This window comes from Dendrobates tinctorius, unplaced genomic scaffold (genome assembly GCF_039654945.1).
Source record: "Dendrobates tinctorius isolate UK_male_01 unplaced genomic scaffold, ASM3965494v1 ptg000018l, whole genome shotgun sequence".
In the NCBI taxonomy this organism is placed as follows: domain Eukaryota; kingdom Metazoa; phylum Chordata; class Amphibia; order Anura; family Dendrobatidae; genus Dendrobates; species Dendrobates tinctorius.
Genome location: NW_027361686.1, coordinates 15,905,981 through 15,925,999, shown reverse-complemented (window position 1 = coordinate 15,925,999; position 20,019 = coordinate 15,905,981).

Sequence of the window (20,019 nt, the reverse complement as noted above, 5' to 3'; positions counted from 1 at the left end):
AATGGTACATAAGGAGTTAAATAAAGACAAACACAAAATCTGCGCAATATCTGGTTAATTTAAAAAAAAAACCAAAAAAAAAAACCAAATGGTGTGGGCTCCTGCGCAATTTTCTCTGCCAGAGAGGGAAAGCCAGCGAATGGGGACCAATGTTTATAGCCTGTGAAGCGGGTAATACCCATGGATCTTCCCAGTCTATTAATATCAGCCCGCAGCTGTATATTTAGCTTTTACTGGCAATTAAAAGGGGGGCTCCCCCTATAATTAGAAGCCAGAAAGGCTATGCAGACAGCTGTGGGCTAATATTCATAGCCTAGGAAGGGGCCATAGATATTAGCCCCCACGCCTGGCTACAAACACCAGCTCTTAGCCGCAACAGAAACGGCGCATCTCTAAGATGCACCAATTCCGCCGGCACTTAGCCTCTTTCTTCCCACTGCCCTGTAGTGGTGGCATATGGGGTAATAAGGGGTGGATGTCACCTTTGTATTGTAAGGTGACATCATCCCGGTTAGTAAGAGAGAGGCGACAATAAGACACCAATCCATTATTAATCCTATAGTTGTTATATGGTAAATAAACACACAGCCAGAATAAAGTATTTTAATGAAATAAAACACAACAGTTTTCCATTTTTATTTTATGCCTAATTCCTGCGACACCTCGATCCCCTGTAAAAAAAAATAAATAAATTCAACCGGACACTGCCTGTTCCGACGTAATCCATGCAATAACGAGTGTCCCACGACGATCTCCCCTATAGAGTTGTCACTTCAGGAGATGTGACCGCTTTATTGGGTCTCCAGTGACACACTGACAGGAAACAATGGCTCCTACAGTGTTGTCACTGAGGGGTCAATGGAGTTCATCCTCTCACTTGACGGCAATGCTGCTTCAGAATTTCCTCACGCAGCGGGGCCACAAGTGACCGGATGAACTCCTGTGACCTGACGGCGGAGTGGTACACTCTAGAAGGTTATCTTCCTCATTGTAGCACCGGAGGCCCCAGGAGAGCGGTCACATCTCCTGATGTGACCGCTCTCCACGGGAGATCGTCGTGGGACACTCATTATATGGATTACGTCGCAACAGGGAGTATACGGTTGACCATTATTTATTTATTTATTTTTTTACAGAGGATCGAGGGCTTCGTGGGTTAGCAGTATGGTGAATATGTATGTATTTTGTTTTTATTTTTTCTATTTCAACACAGTAGCCGCATGATGGGACTACTTTACTGTCACATCATCGGCTACTGATGTCACTGTAGCAGGCATAGCTGGATGGGACTAATAGTCTCATCGTACGATGCCTGCCCACACACAGCGACGCACATACCCACCGACCCCCCGCAGACACAAGCACACACAAATAGATACACAGACCACCGCACACAGACACGCAGTCTCTGAACACACACTTCCCTTCTCTGCAGCGTGTCTTGCACGCAAATCCTCAGATCTTTTTTAAACCTGCGGATTTGACTTACTCAATGCAAGTCAATGGGTGCAGAAATGCTGCAGATCAGCAAAAAGAATTGACATGTTGTGGAAAAAAATGCTGCAAATCCGAGCATATTTTTCCGCAGCAAGTGCACAACAAACCTTAAATTCCCATAGTCTATCATTGGTTGTGCACTACACTGCGGATTTGATGCAATTCTGCGCACCCAAAAATGCTGCGGTTTCTCGTGCAAGTCTCTGGCATGAAAACCTGGGATGGCTCTTGGACCGGAACGTGTGACTAAATGTATTTCTATGCAGCCGAACAATCCGGTCCCAGTCCCGGCGGCAGTGCCGGGTTTTCATGTGATTTGTGCGAGACCTACTGGTCACTCCATAAAAAAGTCGCATATCTAAACACAATGGAAAATTAATTGTATGCTATGATGTTCAAGTAGTGATATTTGCACTACATGCTATCAGAAGCTCCATTATTGTTAAAATAAATAAAGAGCGTGGAAAACAAGCAATTAAGACCACAGCTGAGGAACAAATCCGTAATGCTCATGGAGATCTAGATAAATACCTAAAAAAGACATCTGACGCCACACAAACCGCTCTTAAAAAATCTAAGAGACCTGCCTCCCCAGATAAAATATGGAGGGGTCAGACTCCAGTGGAGACGGCTCAGAGCTAAAGGCCTGATTTTTAGATGGCTGTACCCTTCTGGACTCGCAGTCGGTGGGGATAATCGCCAGATCACAATACGCTCCCTGGCAGATCTGCCGGCTGCCTGGGAAGTGCACGGCATTGAGCCAATTAACATCCCCTCCTGTATGCTAGTCGACACTGGATGGAACCTACCCCAATTGACAACACCACAGGAGTGGTCGTTCAAGAAACATGGATTTTTGTGGTACTCACCGTAAAATCCTTTTCTCCAAGACGCTCCTTGGGGGACACAGGACTGTGTGTGTATGCTATTCCCACCAGGAAGCTGACACTAAGTGAATGAAAAAAAGGGTTAGCACCTCCAACGCAGTATACACCCTCGCCCTGGTTGCCGGCAAGACCAGTTTGGTGCAAAAGCAGTAGGAGATCAAAAAACAGACAAAATCAACCCTAGTGCAGGCAACACATGTCTAGAAAACCCACCTACTATCATAAAAATATCTTGAAAAAACAAAGAGCCAATTGGTTAACAGGGTGGGTGCTGTGTCCCCCAATGAGCGTCTCAGAGAAAAGGATTTTATGGCGAATACCACAAAAATCCATGTTTCTCCTTCGCCTCATTGGGGAACACAGGACTGTGGGACATCCTAAAGCAGTCCCTGGGTGGAAAGCGGACTCAACGGTCCAAACTATGCGGACAAAGGTCTAAGGGTGCACCACAGTTCCTTGGAGAATCCTTCTACTCAAGCTTGCATCTGCTGAAGCCGGAGTATGGATATTGTAGTGTTTGGAAAATGCGTGCAGACTGGACCACGTTGCCACCTTGCAAACCTGCTCCGCCGATGCCTGATGCTGAAGAGCCCAATAGGCGCCCACTGCCTGAGTGGAGTGTGCTCTGATCCCTACTGGAACAGCTGCGCCTCTGATGCGGTAAGATTCCTGAATAGTCAGACGAATCCACCTGGCTATGGTCGATCATCAAGGAGCATGAACAGCGTAACTGTCTGACGAAAGGATGCCGTCCGTGACATGTACCTCCTGAGAGCTCTCACCAGATTCAATGTATGGAGAGCCTTTTCCACACGGTGTACCAATGCTGGGCAAAAAGAGGGCAAGACAATATCCTCATTAACGTGAAACGAGGAAACAATCTTTGGCAGAAAAAGAGGGGCCGGCCTGAGAACCACCTCATCCTTGTGGAAAATCAGACACGGGGCTCGACAGGATAGAGCCACCAGCTCCAAGACCTGCCTGATTGAAGTTATGGCCACGAGGAGCACCACCATCCAGGAAAGGTATGCCAAAGAGACATCCTGTAGTCGTTCAAATGGAGCTTCCTCCAGAACACCTAGAACCAGGTAAGGGCCCAGGCATCCAGAGGGGCCCTATAAGGAGGTACTAAGTGAGAGACCCTCTGACTGAAGGTCTTTATCTGCAGATTGGTAGCAATCCTGCTCTGGAATAGGACGGATAAGGCCAATATATGTCTCCTGAGGGAACTTGGAGCTAAACCTGAGTCTAGGCCAGACGGGAGAAAAGCTAAAATGTTGGGAATGGAGAACCTCAGTAAAGAATAACAGCAATCCTTACACCACGTGAATAAAACATTCCAGCTGTGGTGGTAAATACATGCTGAAGCGGGCTTCCGGGCGCTATCCATTGTAGCAACCACATTCCGGACGAACCCAGCCTGGGTTAGGATCCAAGATTCAATGGCCAAGCTGTTAAATACAGGGCCCCTAAGTTCTGGTGGTAGATCATGTCCTGGGAAAGTAGGTCTGGGCATTCTGGCAGCCGCCAGGGGACGTCGGCGAGCAGCTGCACTAGATCTGCATATCATGCCCGACGAGGCCAATCTGGGGCAACCAGTATTACTGGGACCCCCTCTGCCTTGACTTTCCTGATGACCTTCAGTAGCAGTGGAGGAAGCAGGTACGGGAGGTGAAACTGGTTCCATGGAAGAAACAGCGCATCCACGGCGATTGCCTGGGGGTCCCGGGACCGAACGACAAACATGGGCACCTTGGCGTGTAATCTGGAGGCCATCAGATCCACATCCGGAGTTCCCCAACTTTGGCAAATCTGCTGGAATACCTCGTGGTGGAGAGACCACTCCCCGAACGCAAGACCCTGCTGGCTGAGGAAGTCTGCTGCCCAGTTTTCTAAGCCCGGAATGTGGACTGCCGAGATCACCGAGTGGTTTCTCTCGGCCCAGCGGAGGACGTGCTCTACTTACTGCATGGCCGCCCTGCTGCGGGTGCCCCCCTGATGGTTTATGTAAGCCACGGACGTGGCATTGTGCAATTGAATCCGGACGAGGCGGCCTGCTAGAAGATGATGGGACTACTGCAGAGCCAGCTGGATCGCTCATATTTCCAGCAGGTTGATCGGAAGGCTGGGATTTCCGAGGCGACCAACGTCCCCCTGGGCTGAATGGTGGCGAAAAACCTCTCCACAGCCGAGGAGACTGGCGTCGGTTGAGACTACCAGCCAATGGTCCAGGGGAAAAGGCTACCCCTGAAGAAGGGAGGAACTCATTGTCCACCACCTGAATGCTTGCCTGACCTGCACGGACAAGCGACACCGGTGGTCGAGAGAAAACGGGTTCTTATCCCAAGCTGCCAAGAGGGCGTGCTGAAGGGGACGAAGATGGAGATCTTGACTAATAATCCGACAACGGACTATATTGGTGAGCTAAAAGAGATTCTCGATCAAGGTTTATCTGTTGGAGTCATCGACAAAACTGAATAAGACTTTGTTACCAAAAGACACTGTAGTTGCCACATTCTATTGCCTACCAAAATTACACAAGGGTCTCACCCCTTTGAAAGGGAGACCCATCGTGTCTGGAATAAGCAATGTAAGTCATAATGCAGGAATTTACCTAGTCAAAGTTCTCAAACCTTTTGTCATCTCCCTCCAATCCTTTGTTCAGGATACAACTGATCTCCTCCGCAGACTGGGGGAATTAATTGTGGACCCTGGGGTACAACTGGGAAGCATAGATGTTGTTGCCCTGTATACCTCTATACCGCATGATAAGGGTCTTGAGGCGGTTAAATATTTCTTGAGCAGTCGGGGCTGTCAATATCACGCCCACAATTAATTTGTGTTAAGACTGTTACGTTGTTGTCTAACGAGGAATTTTTTCCTCTTTGATCAGAAGATTTACCAACAGCTCAGGGGCACAGCTATGGGGAGCCCTTGTGCTCCGACATATGCTAATTTGTTCCTGGGCTGGTGGGAGGAGACTCAGGTCTTTGGAAGTGGCATGGAAAATATAGGATGTGTATTTTTGGATTCGTTATATCGACGATGTCCTTGTCATCTGGAGAAACTCCGCTGAGAGCTTTACTTCATTTGTAAGCACCCTCAATCATAATGACATCGGTTTATTCTTCACATCCGTGATTGAAACTTTTTCATTGTCATTCCTTGATATTCTGATCAGAAAAAGTGAAGAGGGTGCACTCACCACTTGCACATATAGAAAACCCACTGCAACCAATTCTTTATGTAACTGGGATAGCAGCCATCACACACATCTGAAAAGCGGTATACCTAAAGGCCAGTACCTCAGAGTCCGCAGAAATTGTTCCACAGAGGAATCTTTTGAGGAACAAGCAGGAGAACTTCGCAGTGGGGATATCCCCCTAATGTCCTGAAACGAGCCTATAAGGAGGCTAAATGTAAAAGTAGGCCAGAATTGAGACCGGTTCACAGGCCACCAAATGGGGAACCCATGAAATTTGTCACCACATTTGATAATGGATCACAAGAAGAACATAACATTCTCAAACTTTGGTCAGTTATGTTGATGGATACAGATATTAGAAAAGAACTTAGGGAACGACCACTAATAACTTATAGGAAGGGTCGCTCGCTGAAAGATAGACTTGTTAAAAGCCACTTTAAGAGACCCACTACGAGTACCTGGTTAACGAGAGATGTTAGGGGATATTTTAGATGTGGTCATTGTACAGCCTGTTCTCACATCAACACAGGTAATAGCTTTGTCAGCAATGTTACTGGCAAACAATTTATTATCAGAGAATGTATTACCTGTAGAAGCAAAGGGATAATCTATAGGGCTACTTGTGCATGTGGTAATATGTGGGCAAAACCATCAGAGAATTTAAACGCAGGATTGGTGAGCATATTGGGGACATTACCTATAGAAGAGAGACCCCCATTGCCAGGCATGTTAATGTCTGCAATGGGGGTAACATTGATTCTATCAAATTCATGGGCATTGAAAAAGTGTCTAAATCCCCAAGAGTAGGAAACTGGGATAAAGTAATTTTGCAAAAAGAAATGAGATGGATATTTCATTTGAATACGGTGGCTCCAGCAGGGCTTAATGAGCAACTTTATTTTAGTTGCTTTATTTGAGATACTTTTTAATATGTGGGTCTGTTGTTAATATTCCACTCTGGCTATCAGACTGTCAATACCTGTTTATATCAAAAGATACTTTAACAACCCTGCTGGCATCACTGCATAGCCTCCTATCCCCCGCACACCAACTTACTTTCTGCTTCAAGCCATGCTGTGAATTCTGTCTGTTGCCAGCCCTGTGTTCCGTACTCTGTGCCTCTGCTCTCCTGTATGTTTCCTGGCTATGTGTGTATAGGGGGGCGGCACCAGAACTCTCTGGTTCTTATGCAGTCAGGGTGCACCTGTGTAATCTGTCCCTGACCAATCACCTTGAGCCCTTGACTATTTAGCTCCGACACACCCACTGAAACATTGCCTGAGCAATGTCTATACTCGGTTAGTATCTTGCTGCTGAGGAAGACAAGGCCCTGTTAGGTGTATCTCCTTCTCTGTAGGAATACTCTTAGCCTTGCTTTGTACTCTGTCCGCCTGCCAGGAGGCTGAATATCCTGGCCCTTGAGTCTTGTTCCCAGTGCCTTGTCTGTTCTCTGTCCGCCTGCCAGGAGGCTGAATATCCTGGCCCTTGAGTCTTGTTCCCAGTGCCTTGTCTGTTCTCTGTCCGCCTGCCAGGAGGCAGAATATCCTGGCCCTTGAGTCTTGTTCCCAGTGCCTTGTCTGTTCTCTGTCCGCCTGCCAGGAGGCAGAATATCCTGGTCCTTGTGTCTTTGTCCCTGTGTCTGTCTGAACTCAGTCTTACCTCTGCCTGTCAGTCTCCTTGTCTGTGGTTCCTTCTCTGCCGTGTCTTTCCTTGTGTCCTCCCTATCTGTGTGTCTGCACGGCTCCTTAGCGGCTCTGCCTACTCCGCACTCCCGCGGCTCTGCCTACTCCGCACTCCCGCGGCTCTGCCTACTCCGCACTCCCGCGGCTCTGCCTACTCCGCACTCCCGCGGCTCTGCCTACTCCGCACTCCCGCGGCTCTGCCTACTCCGCACTCCCGCCTATATCCATACCTGCACCTCCTGTGTGAACAGGTCCAAATCTTGTTCCATCATACACCACTCCCTCCGGCCTGCACCTGCTGTGTGAACAGGCCCCTACCTGTCCTGTGTCTCCAAGCCGTGCCCGCCTGTCCTGTGTCTCCAAGCCGTGCCCGCCTGTCCTGTGTCTCCAAGCCGTGCCCGCCTGTCCTGTGTCTCCAAGCCGTGCCCGCCTGTCCTGTGTCTCCAAGCCGTGCCCGCCTGTCCTGTGTCTCCAAGCCGTGCCCGCCTGTCCTGTGTCTCCAAGCCGTGCCCGCCTGTCCTGTGTCTCCAAGCCGTGCCCGCCTGTCCTGTGTCTCCAAGCCGTGCCCGCCTGTCCTGTGTCTCCAAGCCGTGCCCGCCTGTCCTGTGTCTCCAAGCCGTGCCCGCCTGTCCTGTGTCTCCAAGCCGTGCCCGCCTGTCCTGTGTCTCCAAGCCGTGCCCGCCTGTCCTGTGTCTCCAAGCCGTGCCCGCCTGTCCTGTGTCTCCAAGCCGTGCCCGCCTGTCCTGTGTCTCCAAGCCGTGCCCGCCTGTCCTGTGTCTCCAAGCCGTGCCCGCCTGTCCTGTGTCTCCAAGCCGTGCCCGCCTGTCCTGTGTCTCCAAGCCGTGCCCGCCTGTCCTGTGTCTCCAAGCCGTGCCCGCCTGTCCTGTGTCTCCAAGCCGTGCCCGCCTGTCCTGTGTCTCCAAGCCGTGCCTGCCTGTCCTGTGTCTCCAAGCCGTGCCCGCCTGTCCTGTGTCTCCAAGCCGTGCTGGCTTGCCCTGTGTCTTAGCCTGCTTGTCTCTCGCACCTGTCCTGTTCCCGAGTGGGATCAGCAGCCACAGCCAGACACCACCCTGGAGTGGCACCCAGCAGCTACCTGCCGCACAAGCCTGACCTCACCATCAGAGGCTCCAGTGAAGACCGAGGTGGCTGCCGTAGTTACGCCCCTTCCAGGGTAGTCTGGTTTGTGGCATAGTGGGGCCACAACCCCCCGGCTCGCGCCACTCAGCCAACGCACGAGCGTGACAGTTACTTAGATCCTACTTCTGGATATGCCAAGTATTTACCCATAATTAATGTATGCCTTTCTGTACATACAGTGGGGAAAAAAAGTATTTAGTCAGTCAGCAATAGTGCAAGTTCCACCACTTAAAAAGATGAGAGGCGACTGTAATTTACATCATAGGTAGACCTCAACTATGGGAGACAAACTGAGAAAAAAAAATCCAGAAAATGACATTGTCTGTTTTTTTTTCATTTTATTTGCATATTATGGTGGAAAATAAGTATTTGGTCAGAAACAAGCAATCAAGATTTCTGGCTCTCACAGACCTGTAACTTCTTCTTTAAGAGTCTCCTCTTTCCTCCACTCATTACCTGTAGTAATGGCACCTGTTTAAACTTGTTATCAGTATAAAAAGACAACTGTGCACACCCTCAAACAGTCTGACTACAAACTCCACTATGGTGAAGACCAAAGAGCTGTCAAAGGACACCAGAAACAAAATTGTAGCCCTGCACCAGGCTGGGAAGACTGAATCTGCAATAGCCAACCAGCTTGGAGTGAAGAAATCAACTGTGGGAGCAATAATTAGAAAATGGAAGACATACAAGACCACTGATAATCTCCCTCGATCTGGTGCTCCACGCAAAATCCCACCCCGTGGGGTCAGAATGATCACAAGAATGGTGAGCAAAAATCCCAGAACCATGCGGGGGGACCTAGTGAATGAACTGCAGAGAGCTGGGACCAATGTAACAAGGCCTACCATAAGTAACACACTACGCCACCATGGACTCAGATCCTGCAGTGCCAGACGTGTCCCACTGCTTAAGCCTGTACATGTCCGGGCCCGTCTGAAGTTTGCTAGAGAGCATTTGGATGATCCAGAGGAGTTTTGGGAGAATGTCCTATGGTCTGATGAAACCAAACTGGAACTGTTTGGTAGAAACACAACTTGTCGTGTTTGGAGGAAAAAGAATACTGAGTTGCATCCATCAAACACCATACCTACTGTAAAGCATGGTGGTGGAAACATCATGCTTTGGGGCTGTTTCTCTGCAAAGGGGCCAGGACGACTGATCCAGGTACATGAAAGAATGAATGGGGCCATGTATCGTGAGATTTTGAGTGCAAACCTCCTTCCATCAACAAGGGCATTGAAGATGAAACGTGGCTGGGTCTTTCAACATGACAATGATCCAAAGCACACCGCCCGGGCAACGAAGGAGTGGCTTCGTAAGAAGCATTTCAAGGTCCTGGAGTGGCCTAGCCAGTCTCCAGATCTCAACCCTATAGAAAACCTTTGGAGGGAGTTGAAAGTCCGTGTTGCCAAGCGAAAAGCCAAAAACATCACTGCTCTAGAGGAGATCTGCATGGAGGAATGGGCCAACATACCAACAACAGTGTGTGGCAACCTTGTGAAGACTTACAGAAAACGTTTGACCTCTGTCATTGCCAACAAAGGATATATCACAAAGTATTGAGATGAAATTTTGTTTCTGACCAAATACTTATTTTCCACCATAATATGCAAATAAAATGAAAAAAAAAAACAGACAATGTGATTTTCTGGATTTTTTTTTCTCAGTTTGTCTCCCATAGTTGAGGTCTACCTATGATGTAAATTACAGACGCCTCTCATCTTTTTAAGTGGTGGAACTTGCACTATTGCTGACTGACTAAATACTTTTTTTCCCCACTGTATACTGTATAGAAAAATCTTTGATAATTATTGATCGCCATAATGTTTAATTTACATAATTGTGGAACAGTTCTTGCATTTTCTGTGATCCGGAACCAATTTTGTTGAGAATGGCCTCTGGAGATAGGGGAAGCTTTATGGACGTGGCCACATCAAATGATGTGAAGTGAAGCACTCTTCACTTCCGGTTTCAGAAACCAGATCTTGTACTCGTAATAGTCTGTTTCTGTTCCATATAGTGGCCATGATTATTCATCATGCGTTCCAAAAGCTAGTTCCGATTTTGTGCCCCGGAAGCTTAGCGGCCATGTGCCCTTGCGTTTCAAAGGCTTGTTGGGGGTTTATGCGCCGGATATGTAGCGGCCATGATGGAAACATGTGCTGGAAGAAATTACGGTGTTCCAGGCATATTTTCTAGCGTGTATCGGTGAGTTATCCTGATTGGACATTTTGATCATTTGTTTTTCTGGCCAATTAAATAAAGCTCTATAGAAACACCTGTTTTGAGCGCGGTCATTTGAGCAAGCTATGTTAGGGAGTGAATTTCCCTTTAACTTTATGTGCCCATATTTGCTGCTATGTCTCCTGAAGAGTCACAAGAGTGACGAAACGCGTCGGGAAGCACAGGGACAAGTATGGCTATTTACTTTTAAGGGTCAGATGTGGACTGCCCTTGTAAGGGTGGGAGTTTTGGGGCTTAGGGTCATGTTGGCCTTGACAGGGCTTAAAAGGAACAGTATGCTCCACTCCCTTTCTTGGATTTTTGCTACATTGGATTGAGAAAATGACAGTTGACTTCATCTCTATCCATGGGTGAGATTGTTCCTTTCTTACAGAATTGTTTTTTTTTTTTCTTCTCACCTATTGTATATGTCCACACATGAACTGTGATAGATTTGGTCCTTAAGGAGTAGAGGAATGTTGGAGATCTGTGTCTAATTTCCTATGCTTGTACATTTTTTGATTAGAGTATGCCATCTATATGAATTCAGTCTTGGTGGTATTTGGAACTGGGTTCAGTTGTACCGTATATACTCAAATATAAGCCGAGATTTTCAGCCCATTATTTTAGGCTGAAAGTCCCCCTCTCGGCTTATATTCGAGTCATATACACAAGGGGGTCGGAGGGGGAGCGGGGGGGTGTCAGGTCATACTTACCCGTCCTGTCGCTGTCTCTTCAGCCCCCAGCTTCTCTGCGATCTCCCTTACTTCCTTCAGCGGTCACGTGGTACCGCTCATTAAAACTCATGAATATGCGCATATTCATGAGTTTTAATGAGCGGTACCACGTGACCGCTGAAGGCAGGAAGGGAGATCGCGGAGAAGCTGGGGGCTGAAGAGACAGCGACAGGACGGGTAAGTATAGCGATACTCACCTGTCCTGCGTTCATGGCTGCTTGCTGCTGTCTGGCACGTCATCTGTCAGTGACGTTCAGACAGCAGAGGGCACGGTGACGTGGTTAGTGCATGCCGCGCCCCCTGCAGTCTGAACGTCACTGACAGATGACGTGCCAGACAGCAGCAAGCAACCATGGACGCAGGACAGGTGAGTATCTCAGGTGCCAGCAGTGACACCGGCACCTGGCCCCAGCGACGGAGAGGTGAGTGTCTTTTTATTTTTAAATGCAGCAGCAGCACCACATGGGGCCATAATCTATGGAGCTTCTTATGGGGGCAGCATATGCGGGAATAATCTAAGGAGCATCTTATGGGGGCAGCATATGGGGGAATAATCCATGGAGCATCTTATGGGGGCATAATCTATGGAGCATCTTTTCCACCCTAGGCTTATACTCGAGTCAATAAGTTTTCCCAGTTTTTTGTGGCAAAATTAGGGGGTCGGCTTATACTTGAGTATATACTGTATGTACTAAGGGTGGTTTCACATTAGCGCTTTTTAAGCGCACGCACGGCTGGGGGTAGCGCCGTGCGCGCCAAAATCCGTCAAAAGTGCGCAGCGCAGGTCAAAGCGCAACTTGCGCACCCTATGCTAAAGATAGGGTGCGCCGATCGCAGGCGCCGCTGTGCGCTAGGAGGCGGCGCTAAAAGCAAGGGGCGGGCACGCCGGGCAGAGAGCCGGCTCGGGGGCGGAGCTACCCCCGGCCGTGCGTGCGCTTAAAAAGCGCTAATGTGAAACCACCCTAAAAAAGATCTATTGATCAATTTAAATAGATATCATTCTGTTTAGTTTACAGCACTGTTAGTCAAGGGGTGTGATTTTAAAATATGTACTATCACTTTTTGTCTATAAGTAGCTTTTTAATAATTCTTCATTAAATGTTATGTTTTATTATTTTCTCTATTGCTGACATCTGTTTGAAGTGAGATTTTTGTGGGTTGTGTTACCCAATACTTTGCTGGTTAACTATAATAAGGCAGCAGTTACTCTAGACTCAGTCTGGCCTCTGTTACCCAATTTATATAGTTATTTTATATTTTGCCGCTTTTTTGCAACTAAAACTTTTTTCTAAAAAAAAAAAAATATTTTGCCTCACTTTATTTGCCAGTTATAACTTTCTCATTTTTCCACTGTTGTAGCAGTATGGTGGCTTGTTCTTTGCAGGACAAGATTACGTTTTCATCGCTACTATTTTTATTTCAATTGCGTTTCATTGTACTGTATGCTTGGCGATATGATGAAAAGGCAAATGTTTTTGAGCCTTTTCTTGTTTTATTTACGGTGTGCACTGAAAAGTAGATAACTAGCATGACAGTTTTATAGGTGGGGTCATTCGGACTCGATGATACCAAATATGTATACTTTTTTTTTTTACATAATCATACGTATTTATTGGTTTCATAATTTTTTTCCCTTTTTTAAAAAATGTATTTTGGTACACACATTTGTTACCCCTTGTTCGGAACGTCCTAAACTATAAAACTGTCCCGCTAGTTAACCCCTTCAGTAAAGTGTTTCATTTTTCTTAAGTTTTCATATGACTTTGCTTGAATCCTTGGTTTAAGTCATCTAAAAGATCCATGTAAAAATTTTTAGGGAAATCGATTAATATTTAGGGGTTGCACACTTTAATCACTTATCTGAAAGTACTGAAATTCATGAAAATGCATCATTGACATCACACTAATGTGTATGTTGTGTTTCTATTATGTTTTGCAGGTAGTTAAGCTGAAAATGAGTACTAGAAAGAGAATTTGGTTACTTGAAAAGGAGCCTGGTGGTGAATTTTTGGGAGCTCGACTCCCTTCCAAGGAACAAGTGCTTTTAAGTTTTTATAAACCATCACAAGGAAATGAAAGAAACACTCTTGTGTGCTACCGTGTTTCCCCGAAAGTAAGACCCTGTCTTACATTAATTTTACCCCAAAAAGTCCCACCCTGTCTTACTTTCGGGGGAGGTCTTACATTAGCCGAAAAAAAATGACAATTTCTTTTTAACCAATAAATTAACATTTATTAACATGCTGTTATACCCCATAACAGTGCCGTATCCCACTGCACACAGCCCCACACCCCATAACAGTGCCGTATCCCACTGCACACAGCCCCACACCCCATAACAGTGCCGTATCCCACTGCACACAGCCCCACACCCCATAACAGTGCCGTATCCCACTGCACACAGCCCCATACCCTATACAGTACATGTTTCCCTACTTGGTTTTTAAATGCTGGACGTTTTCCTCTGCGGTGCGGCTGTGGGTGCGGAAGGCCTGTGCTGCAGGGAACGCTGTGCCAATCAGCAGGGAAACAGCGGTGACGTGGGGCTGGGGCGGCCAATTACAGCCCAAGCTGCTGGACCAATCAGTGCTCGAGCCGGGGGCCGGCGGTGACGTGGGGAACAGGGGCGGCCAATGAGCTGTTGAGCTGGGCGGATTGCGGGGTTAACACGGCGAGTTAACCCCATGAGCGCTGGACCCGCCCAGCTGCACCTGAGGACACCTCTGGAGCCTGGGGACCCAATGGGGGACAGCGGCGGCCCAAAGGTAAGGGCCTTACATTTCACAGCGGCCCCCAACCCTGCCTTACATTCGGGGGAGGCCTTACATTGAAGGACCCCCCCGTAACCCCCACCCTGTCATACTTTCGGGGGGGTCCTACTTTCGGGGAAACAGGGTACTAAATCCACAAGTATTAAACTACAGGAAGGAAGAAAGCAAGTATCCTCCCTATGACAGAGGAGAATATCCAAACTCGTATACAGAAGTTATACAAGGAATATCAACATCTGGGTAAAGATAAATCAAGAAACACTGGCAAAGCAAATATGAAGCGGCAGATTTGGAAAGGTGATCTTGTTGAGCTACTTGATATTGCCAGGCAAAATGTGATGTCCATGAATAGCCTACTAGAAGACGATAAAGCATTCCTTATGTCACAGAGAGGATCGTATGAGTTCATCAATGAGTGGTGTAGATGAGGTTCTTGCCTCACAAATTAAAAAGAAAATAAATACAGAGAAAAAGGAGGCATACAAAAAGAAACATTATAAAGAAATCGCCAAAATGAACAAGACCGTTATAGTGGAACACTCCGTCTCATCTCTATCAATTCACGAAGAGGACAAATTTTCTGCACCAGTGAAAAAATCTTGTGCAGGTCGTAGATTAAAACCTCTTGATCACACATTCACGGCTACATGGGATCGAGAACAACTCTCCATTTGACAAGCAAGTACTTCATTTATTGCAACTGCAAAAAGCATGGTCACGATGTTTCATGCTGTTTCATATCTCCATCTACCGTTTTCAGAGCTCGGGCGATTAACAGAAGACAAATAGCTGAGAACATGGAAAAGTCACTGTTTGAAAATGCTCCTCATTTAGTCTTACATTGGGATAGTAAATTTTTGCCCTAGGTTGACTGTGGGAGTGTCACAACTCTAGAAGATAGAGTTGCTGTTCTGGAAAAGATTTTGAGCATTTGCTTGGCGTACCTGTTGCCCAGAAAGGTACTGGTGAGCTAATGGCTGAAGTTGTTATTCAGGAGGTGGACCGATTCGCGCTACGTGACTGTATCATTGGTATATCTTTCGATACAACTGCATCTAATACAGGAATGATTCAAGGAGCATGTATCAGAATTGAAACTGAATTTGGGCGACCATTGTTGTGGTTGGCTTGCAGAATTGAAACTGAATTTGGGTGACCATTGTTGTGGTTGGCTTGCCGCCACCACACCCACGAATTAATCTTGAAAGCAGTGTTTGGCAAGTGTTGTAACATATCAATTGGTCCTGACATACAGATTTTCAGAAAGTTCCAAAATCAGTGGAATTCAGATAAGAAGTCCTATTCCATGATGTTAGATGAAGAAAATTCCATTCAAGGATTTCTAGAAGAACAACGTGTGAAAATGGTGGACTACCTGAACAATGTCTTGAAAGTTGGCAGTCATCCAAGAGAAGATTACAAAGAGCTATTACAACTATCACTTCTATATCCTGGAGGTTGGGATGAAAACGATTTAGAATTTAGGGTTCCAGGGGTTCTGACTGAAGCAAGGTGGATGGCAAAGGCCATATATGTACTCAAAATTGTGCTATTAACTAAACAATTGCATATTTCTAATACAGAATTGAAAGGAATAAGAAAAGAAGCACGTTTTGTCTGTCTAATATATGTCTGCTTTTGGCACGAGGCAATTGTGCTCGAAAGAATGATTTGGAGATGCTACAGCTTTTGCAATATTATCCAGATAAAGAATTCAGAGAAAGTGCCCTCACAGTGGCTAAGAGACACATTTGGTATCTGTCAGAAACTAACATACGATTGGCATTTTTGGATGAACGTATCTGTCAGGCTGAGAAGGATAAGATGTTTGAAAATTTAAGAAAGAAACCTGCAAAGAAAAAGGAACTGAAATGGTTGGAAGGTAAAAACCTAGTTTTTAAAGGAAAAGACCTCAGCGACTTTGTTACAAGTTAAACAAAGACATTCTTTGAATTGTTTGGGATCCACGGACATAGAAGAATATTGCAGTGATACACTAAGAAGCTCCGTCAATGCTCTTAAGGTGGTGAATGACACCTCGGAAATGGGCATTGCTCTGATAAAGAAGTTTAATAATTCAATCAGAGATGAACAACAGAAACAGTTCTTGATAAGAGTTGTCAAGTATTATAGAAAAGCCGTCACCAAGCGAACAAAAGGAGTTGAATCTTTCACAGCACATTAGTGTAAATCATTTAATACATATGATACAGCCTATCAATGTTACTCTTTATTGTCACTACTATTCTAAGTTTTTAATTGTTTCAATTTCTAATAAAAAATACTTAACATTGAAAATCTTTTCTTATGCATACTTTTATTAAACTGATAAAAGTGTGCAACCTCTAAATATTGTTAGATCGTCTTGAAATTTGGCATATATACTTTTTACATTAGTAAGACTCGGGGTGTAAGCAAAGTCTGCAAAAATTTGACATTTTAATTTTTACCATACAAAATGAAACACCCAACCCTTCAGTCAACACCGTAAAAACAGAAAAAAAAAAATAGAAAATCAGGCAAAAAAAAAAACTATGCTTTACCATCATACCACTGAACAAAAAGTGCACTAAAACGAGATCAAACAAGAAATGTAAATAAAAATGGTCCCGCAAAAAACAAGCTGCCATAAAGCTCCGTCAGCAGAAAGATTAAAAAGTTATAGCTCTGGGGCGTGGCCTGGGCAGCTGCAGGGACAGACGTGAGTCGTTTGATTTCCCTCCCCAAGGCCACAAAAAACTATTAAAACAGAGGGTCTTGCACGTAAAACCCCCTGAAACAACTTCCCACTGGAGCCCTAAAGGAGGCAGAACGCAGTAGACCTACCGTGGTTGCGGAGCTCTGTAGACAGAGTAGTTGAGGTGGATGGATGACTGGGGGGTAACGGCTCCCACCCAGGCCCCACCATTGCAGAGACAAATGACACATCCAGCAGACCTGGTCGAGAAAGATGAGATAAATACATAAGATAGATAAATAAATATATATATATATATATATATATATATATATATATAGACAGATACATCTATAGATGGATAGATATATCTATAGATAGATGGATAGGTAATCTATACATAGATGGATAGATATCTATATATATATCTATAGATAAATACCAAGTTTGATGTTTAGTAATAAACATGAAATGGTACATAAAGAGTTAAATAAAGACAAACACAAAATCTGCGCAATATCTGGTTAATTTAAAAAAAAAAAAAAAAAAAAAATGGTGTGGGCTCCCACGCAATTTTCTCCGCCAGAGAGGGAAAGCCAGCGAAGGGGGCCGATGTTTATAGCCTGTGAAGCGGGTAATACCCATGGATCTTCCCATGGGTGCTATGATTAAGGGTCAAATATGATCCGAAACGCGTAAGCCTACACATGCTTTTATCTCAGTTGGAATTGTATTTTTTAATGATGGATTAAATAAAAGCTTTTATTTTTTTTTTCTATATCGTGTGCGTGCTGGAACTACAAAATTTTTTTTTTTTTACCATGGATCTTCCCAGTCTATTAATATAAGCCCGCAGCTGTATATTTAGCCTTTACTGGCTATTAAAATAGGGGACTCCCAGAAAAAAAAAATGATGTGGGGTCCCCCTATAATTAACAGCCAGAAAGGCTATGCAGACAGCTGCGAGCTAATATTCATAGCCTAGGAAGGGGCCATAGATATTAGCCCCCACGCCAGGCTACAAACACCAGCTCTTAGCCGCAACAGAAATGGTGCATCTCTAAGATTAGCCTCTTTCTTCCCACTGCCCTGTAGTGGTGGCATATGGGGTAATAAGGGGTGGATGTCACCTTTGTATTGTAAGGTGACATCATCCCGGTTAGTAAGAGAGAGGCGCCAATAAGACACCGATCCATTACTAATCCTATTGTTGTTAAATGGTAAGTAAACACACAGCCAGAATAAAGTATTTTAATGAAATAAAACACAACAGTTTTCCATTTTTATTTTATGCCTAATTCCTGCGACACCTCGATCCCCTGTAAAAAAATAAAATAAAATAAATAACGTCAACCGGATACTGCCTGTTCCTACGTAATCTATGTAATAACGAGTGTCCCATGACGATCTCCCCTATAGAGTTGTCACTTCAGGAGATGTGACCGGCTCAATTGGGCATCCAGTGACACAGTGACAGGAAACCATGGCTCCTGCAGTATTATCACTAAGGGGTCAATGGAGTTCATCCTCTCACTTGACGGCAATGCTGCTTCAGAATTTTCTCATGCAGCAGGGCCACAAGTGACTGGATGAACTCCTGTGACCTGACGGCAGAGTGGTACACTGTAGAAGGATACCTTCCTCATTGTAGCACCGGAGGCCCCTGGAGAGCGGTCACATCTCCTGATGTGACCGCTCTCCACGGGAGATCGTAGTGGGACACTCATTATATGGATTACGTCGCAACAGGGAGTATATGGTTGACTTTATTATTTTATTTATTTTTTTATTTTTATTTTTTTTACAGAGGATCAAGGGCTTCGTGGGTTAGTAGTATGGTGAATATGTATGTATATTGTTTTTATTTTTACTATTTCAACTCAGTAGCCGCATGATGGGACTACTTACTGTCCCATCATCGGCTACTGATGTCACTGTAGCAGGCATAGCCGGATGGGACTAGTAGTCTCATCGTACGATGCCTGCCTACACACAGACCCACACACACCCGCCGACCCCCGCAGACACAAGCACAAATAGATATACAAAGACCACCACACACAGACAGGCACAGTCTCTGAACACACACTTCCCTTCTCCCGATCTGCAGTGTTTCTTGCTCGCAAATCCTCAGATCTTTTTTAAACCTGCGGATTTGACTTACTCAATGCAAGTCAATGGGTGCAGAAATGCTGCAGATCAGCAAAAAGAATTGACATGTTGTGGAAAAAAATGCTGCAAATCCGAGCATATTTTTCCACAGCATGTGCACAACAAACCTTAAATTACCATAGTCTATCATTGGTTGTGCACTACACTGCGGATTTGATGCAATTCTGCACATCCAAAAACGCTGTGGTTTTTGTCGTGCAAGTCTCTGGTATGAAAACTTGGGACTGCCGCCGGCTCTCCGACCGGAGCGTGCGGTTAAATGTATTTCTATGCAGCCGAACGATCCGGTCCCAGTGCCGGGTTTTCCTGCGATTTGTGCGAGACCTACTGGTCACGCCATAAAAGATTTGCATATCTAAACACAATGGAAAATTAACTGTATGCTATGATATTCAAGTAGTGATATTTGCACTACATGCTATCAGAAGCTCCATTATTGTTAAAATAAATAAAGTGCGTGGAAAACAAACAACTAAGACCACAGCTGAGGAACAAATCTGTAAAGCTCATGGAGAACTAGACAAATGCCTTAAAAAGACATCTGACGCCACACAAACCCCTCTTAAAAAAAATCTTCTAAGAGACCTGCCTCCAAAGATAATATAGAGGGGTCAGACTCCAGTAGAGATGGCTCAGATTGCGAATCTGATCTGGGAGACTCTGTGCCAATTTCCAGAGCATTTATGAAAAAACTCATGGCCCACAATATGAAAACCCTCTTAGAAGAATTGACTGTCCTTCGAACAGATTTACAAGAACTGGGTCACAGAGTAGAGGTTTTGGAATCTACCAACAAGGAAACAGTCAGTGCGATACCTTGCCTCCGAGATCAAGTCCTCCAGCAACAACAACAACTAAATATGGAACTCTTGGCGGCGGAACACCAAGGAACCCGAAGCCAGAGGAGAGGCATACCTGAATCTTTTGCACGTGGAACCCTTGTAAATGTTTCTAATAAAATTTTCACTAACCTTCTTAGCCAAAAGAGAGCTGAATCTATAATCATCGAGCGGGTGCATTGTGCACTT